This window comes from Mesoplodon densirostris, chromosome 2, assembly GCF_025265405.1.
Source record: "Mesoplodon densirostris isolate mMesDen1 chromosome 2, mMesDen1 primary haplotype, whole genome shotgun sequence".
NCBI classification, from domain to species: domain Eukaryota; kingdom Metazoa; phylum Chordata; class Mammalia; order Artiodactyla; family Ziphiidae; genus Mesoplodon; species Mesoplodon densirostris.
In genome coordinates, this window is record NC_082662.1 from 131,862,216 (window position 1) to 131,868,465 (window position 6,250).

Consider the following 6,250-nt stretch of genomic DNA (forward strand, 5'->3'; position numbering starts at 1 on the left):
ATGAAGTATCTTATGTAAGTGTAAACTTTAGACTCAACTTCTGGAAGCTTTTGATTTCTTAGTTCAAAAGTGAGAGATCCTTAGTTCAGCCCTATGATTAACAATTACTTGTATAGTAGGAAGCTCCTAAATTATTGTTTTATGGATACCTGGTAGTTTTCTTGCCATTTCTCAGAAGTTCTCTATTAAACACATTCTCTCTCTCTCTCTCTCTCTCTGTCTCTCTCTCTCTGTCTCTCTCTCTCTCTCTCTCTCTCACACACACACACACACACACACACACACACACACATTGTGATTAAAAGCACAGACTTTGGCATTATGAAGTCTAAGGTTCAATTTCCAGTTCTGTAGTTTCTGGACCACTTCACTTTAGCAAGTAACCTAATGTCTCTGAACCTTGTTATTTTCATCTGTAAAATGGAGATTACAATTATATCAGACAATCCTCAAAACACCCGTAATAATTTTAGAGTTTCAGAGTCAGGTACAAGCAGGCACTCAGTAAATGGCTAGTACTTTTATTACTTTATTATTATTTAGGTCTTGGTTTTCCTTGAGTCTGTGAGTCCCCATGATTAAATGTAATTTCCAGTAGATTGAATAACACCTGTTTTCACCAAAAACTTTAACTGAGTTCATTACTTTCTGTGAAACCCAGATTAGTTTTCTGCCTTCTTTTCTGTGCCGTATGTAGGTGTTCAATAGATTTATTTAATAAATGTATGAATGCATGAACACGTAGATGAATTTTTAAATGCTTCTTTTTGAGAAGGTAGAACAAATGTGACACAGTAAAACAGATAAGAAAATAGTGCATGGAAAAAATGGCAAAGTCATGTATGTACCCAGGGCCAGCCTAAGAAGAATTGCTTTTTTTCTTTTAAGGGAAAATGTGTTGAATAGCTTATTTTAATTATTTCTAAAAGTTAAGTACAGGGACTTCCCTGGTGATCCAGTGGTTAAGACTTCGCCTTCTGATGCAGAGGGTGTGGGTTCAATCTCTAGTCGGGGAGCTATGGTCCCAACATGCCTCACAGCCAAAAAACCAAAACATAAAACAGAAGCAGTATTGTAACAAATTCAATAAAGACTTTAAAAAGTGGTCCACATCAAAAAAAAGAAAGTTAAGTACAAAAATTTGCTGATGATTTACATATTTAGCACCAATAAAATAATGTGAGATTAGCTGTACTAAAACAGAATGTTGAGCTACATTCACATTAAGTGACATTATATAGTCTAAATTTGTGGAAAACTTCTGAGATGGCTGAGGAAAAGTAAGATGGTGAGTGACCTTTGAGCAGAAAAAGACAGAAAGAGAAATGGCCTTTTCTACATCCTATTGCGCCTCCAAGTAAAATGCTTGGTAATCTAGCTACAAAGCTATATGTCATTTGGCTTTACGCACCTACTGTGATTTACCTTGTGAAGATCAGATTTTGCCATGGATAGGATCTGTAAAAGTATCACACATTCCAGTACCATTGGCAACCACAGCTACCAAAAACTCCAATTTAAATCGATGAACCTAATATCAGATGATAGTATCATTTCCTTGTGGGTGTTTTGGGAAAAGGTGGGTAGGAAATGTATAAAATTGAGTACTTTATTAACTGAAAAAACAATTCATCATTTTGAAAACATAAAATACATTAAAGTTGTTATAGCATCAGGCATTAATATTTCACTGTACTTTAGTCATTGCCTACAATCAACATTTTCTGCCCTTTGAAACAGAATCATGCTTGTGGTATGCATTAATCATATAAAAGATTAAACACTGAAAAGAAATTCAGCCTTTAAAGACAATTTGCTTTGATTTATTCAGTGGGTTCTTCCAAAAAGTTAATACCAAGAATTATTGCTTGTTGAATTGGAGTTACAAATTCTTTCAGAGTTACTTAGTATTTTCTGTAATATCAGTATCAAGGAAGGTAAAGCAAATTTACATATTTATTAGGAAATACAGGCACATAATCATAAAACAAGAAAACACAGCGTTTTTATAGACTTTATTTTTTAGAAGTGTTTTAATTTTACAGAAAAATTGAGAAGATAGTATAAAGTGTTTCCATATACACTATACCTATTTCCCTCTATGATGATCCACTTACATTAGTATGTTACATTGTTACAATCAATTAACAAATATTGATACATTATCATTTACTATAACCCATACATTAGTCCAGTTCCTTAGTTTTTACCTAATGTCCTTTTTCTATTCCAGGATTTCATCCAAAACATCACATTACGTTTAGTTGCCATGTTTCCTTAGGCTCCTCTTGGGTTTGATAGCTTCTCAGGTTTTCCTTGGATGACCTTGACAATTTTGAGTAGTTAGGTTTTTGTAGGATGCCTACTACTAGAATTTGTTTGATGCATTTTTCATGATAATATTGGGATTATGTGTTTTGGGGAGGAAGACCACAGAGTAGAAGGGTTATTTTGTCAGATCACATCAAGTGTACAAAGTATCAATATGCATTATGAATGCTGAGGTGGACCTTGATCACCAGGCTGAGGTAGTGTTTTTCAGGTTTCTCCATTGTAAGATTACTGTTTTCCCTTTTTCATACTGTACTTGTTTGGAAGGAAGTCAATATGCTCAGCCCACAACTAAGGAATAGGGAGTTATGCTTAAGATGGAGTACTACATAAACTATTTGGAATTCCTTTGCACTGGAGATTTATCTGTTCTCCTGCATTTATGTATCCAATTATTTATTTATATCAGAAGAACTCATGGATTTTTATTTTATACTTTGGGTTATAATCTAATTCTACTTTAGTCACTTTGTTCCTCAAATTGCTCTAGTCCTGACCCTTGTGAACTCTTTTCAGTTGGCTCTTGTGCCACTCTGTGGTATCCCCGTCCTATATATATATATTTTTTTTTGGAACTTCCTTACTTTCTGACACTATAAGATGGTCTTGTATATAAATCTTGTATATTTACTGCCCCAGTCCTAGAATCAGCTATTTCTTCAAGGATAACTAGGTCTTTTTAGTGGAGAACGGTATTAGACAGCAGGATCTGGGTGTGGGGTGTGCTAATTGCTGCTCAGATGTCATTGCTTCTAGATCTTCTCAGCTGACAGAGCAAAGAGATAATATCTGTGTACATTACCCATGTATATGCACATATCTCTAAGTATCTCTCTACATGACCATGTGTATTAAGGTAATATGAAGCAATATTAAGCTAAACATGAATGTATATTGATGTTTCCAACTTTAATCTGTTACCACATAGATCATCTTAGCCTCATCTCTTGCTTATCTTTAAATTTAAACTCCAGCAAAACACTTGGCTTCTAGAAGTATGAAAATCAAATTGTAGCAACTTTGGGAAGCCACATCATCTAGCAGAATAATTCTTAAAGGGCAAGGTGTATATCATCAAATTTTAATTTACAGTCAGCAGTACTTTTTAACATCAAAAGACCTCCAGACCTCTGCTTCCAAGAAGATGAAGTAGCCCATTTCTCCCAGGTTCTCCCACTTAAAACTAAAACCCTGAACATAACAACAAACAAACATAGGAAGACGCTGAAAGGTGGAAATGAGAAGGCAGACTTAACTAGGGACTTTGGGACTTGAGGAATAATGTGGTGATGAGTCCCCTGCGTTTCCTGTTGCTTCCCATACATCCTGGAGAGGGTATTACAGGACCCCCAATCAATAACCACCAACAGAACAACAGACAAAAAAACTTGAAGAAAACCCCACAAAACCCTGTTCCCCCTAGCCAAAGTATGAGGAAAGGGGTTGCTAAAGACAGAAGACCATTTGGGCAATAATATACACACTACTCGAGCCAAGTGCCAGTGGAATATACACACTACTCGAGCCAAGTGGAATATTGCACCCATCCCCTATGTCCTGTCGTTTCAGTTGGGCCAAGGTAGGATTTGATCTTCCACACCACCCCACTCCTGCCCTCCAGAAGAGCCAGCGCTCTTGGTTCCCCACCAGGTTGTTTCAGTGTGGTCCAGTGGTGAGCTGAGCCTCCACCCCTTTCCATGAGCAAACAGACTTTAAAAGGTGGTGCCTGACAGGCTAGTTAACACTGGGCTGCCCTCACACAGTCGTGGGGTCCAATGGTGGGACTTAACCTCCATCTCTCCCTGACATCAATAAGAATAGGGTGTTACAGATTGGAGGGAGTAGGCACCCCACTAACCCCCAACACATGATGTCAGTGAGACCCACTGGGGTGCTGAATCCCCATAACCATCCTGAGGCAGTAAGACAGAATGAGGTGGCACAAGCAGGGCTACTTGGCACTTCTCTTCCTCTTACCCTGGTGTCAGTGGGGCCAGCAGGTAGCTGACCCTCTACCCACACCCGGGATCAACAAGAAGGAATGAAGTGGGAGGAAGGACAGCAAACACTTCACTTCTCCCCTCCCCTTGTGTCAAGAAAACTACTGGGGACATGAACTTCCACTCCTACTAAAAGGCAACAAAATGATATTAATGTTCCCACTTTTGGGGGGAAGGTGTCAGAAGGGCCAATAGGCTAGCTGAACTTCTACTTGATCTGTCTGCAGTGAGACAATGTAAGTGCCCACTTTTGCTGCGGTATTGTCAGTAGGGCCCAATGGAAATCTGTACGTAACCCCCCAGTCCTCATACTACGCCTCAAATAGGATGACTTCCTTCTAAAAAGTAATAATAAAATTAAATGCGATACACAGTCATGTAATAACTCACAATGTTTAGAATGCAATGGAAAAATACTCATGACACCAAGAACCAGGAAATCACAGAATAAATGAGAAAAGACAATAAACATACACCAACACTGAGATAAGACATCTATTGAAATGATCAGACAAGGATTTTAAATAAGCTGTCACTTAAATGCTTCAATGAGCAATTATGCGTTCCTTGACAGAAATGTGAAAAATAGAAAATGTAAACAAAGAACTAGAAGTTATAACAATAAAAACAAATGAGAACAGTAGAACTGAAAAATACAACAATCAAACAACTTTGCTCAAGAGTAGAGTGGAGATTACAAAGCATAGAATCATGAACTTGGAAGAGATCAGTACAATGTACCAAATGTACAGAGCAAAACAGACTGAGGGGTAGAGATGGGAGAAAGAACAGGATCTCAAGAACCTGTAAACAGTAACAAAAGCACTAACTTTCATATCATCAAAGTTCCAGAATGAAAAAAGAGAGCAAGTAGGACTGACAAAGTATTCAAAGAAATCATGACTAAAAAGTTCCCAGGTTTTTAGAAGACATAAACACAAATTCAAGAATCTGAACAAACCCAAAGAGGAAAAACACAAAGATATCCTTGCCAAGACGCGTCATAATTAAACTTCTGAAAAGTAGAGACAAAAAAATTCTCGCAAGTGGACAGGCAGAAACAATGCATCACTTATTGAGAAACACCAATTCCAATGACAGCATATTTCTTGTCTAAAACTCTGGAGTCAGAAGCATTGACATAACCTTTTTCAAGTGCTAACAGAAAAGAACGCTCAGCCACAAATTCACACTTTGATCTCCACTTTCTTGTTTGACTTACATTAATGGACTACTAACTCATCTTTCTATATCCGGGACTGCCGTCACCCTTCTCCAAAAATCTAGTCACAGTATTTCCAGAGTGATCATTCTGAAAATGAAACAAATGTTTCTTATAAAAATACCTGATTGTGTTATGAAACTTGTCTCTCTTCTAAGTTACCAGTTAAAATCCTTCAGTGGATTCCCATCTTTCTTGCAGTAAAATCTCACACCCAAACTCTCTTTGTCCTTTTGGGCTGCTGTAAGATTATACTGCAGGTTGGGTGGCTCATAAACAACAGGCATTTTTTTCTCACAGGTCTGGAGGCTGCAAGTGCAAGAATAGGGTGGCAGTATGGTCAGATGAGGGCCCTCTTTTGAGTTCCAGACTTCTCAATGTAACCTCACATGGCAGAAGAGCTTCAGGAGCTCTGTGGAGTCTCTTTTGTAAGAGCACTAATACCGTAATCATTTCCCAAAGGCCCCACCTACTAATACTATCACCTCCGGAAATTAAGATTTCAACGTATAAATTTGGAGGGGAACACAAAGACTAGACCTTAGTACTTACTATACATACATGGACCATTCATGGTCTGGCCTCTACCCTCTCCATTGTCTTCTTTTCTTACACTCCAGTGAGCATTTCTTTTTTTTTTTTTTTTTTTTTTTACAGTATGCGGGCCTCTCACTGTTGCGGCCTCTCCCGTTGCGGA

The 6,250-nt window shown here is 37.9% G+C and overlaps 1 long non-coding RNA gene across 1 annotated transcript in view; it reads left to right on the forward strand.

Annotated features, from left to right (window-relative positions):
* Positions 1–5,872, forward strand: part of LOC132484400 (uncharacterized) — a 30,851-nt gene extending 24,979 nt beyond the window's left edge. The window contains exon 5 of the long non-coding RNA XR_009531175.1: positions 5,854–5,872. This is a non-coding gene — a long non-coding RNA (uncharacterized LOC132484400). The remainder of the gene's footprint in view (positions 1–5,853) is intronic.
* The last annotated feature ends 378 nt before the right edge of the window (positions 5,873–6,250 follow it).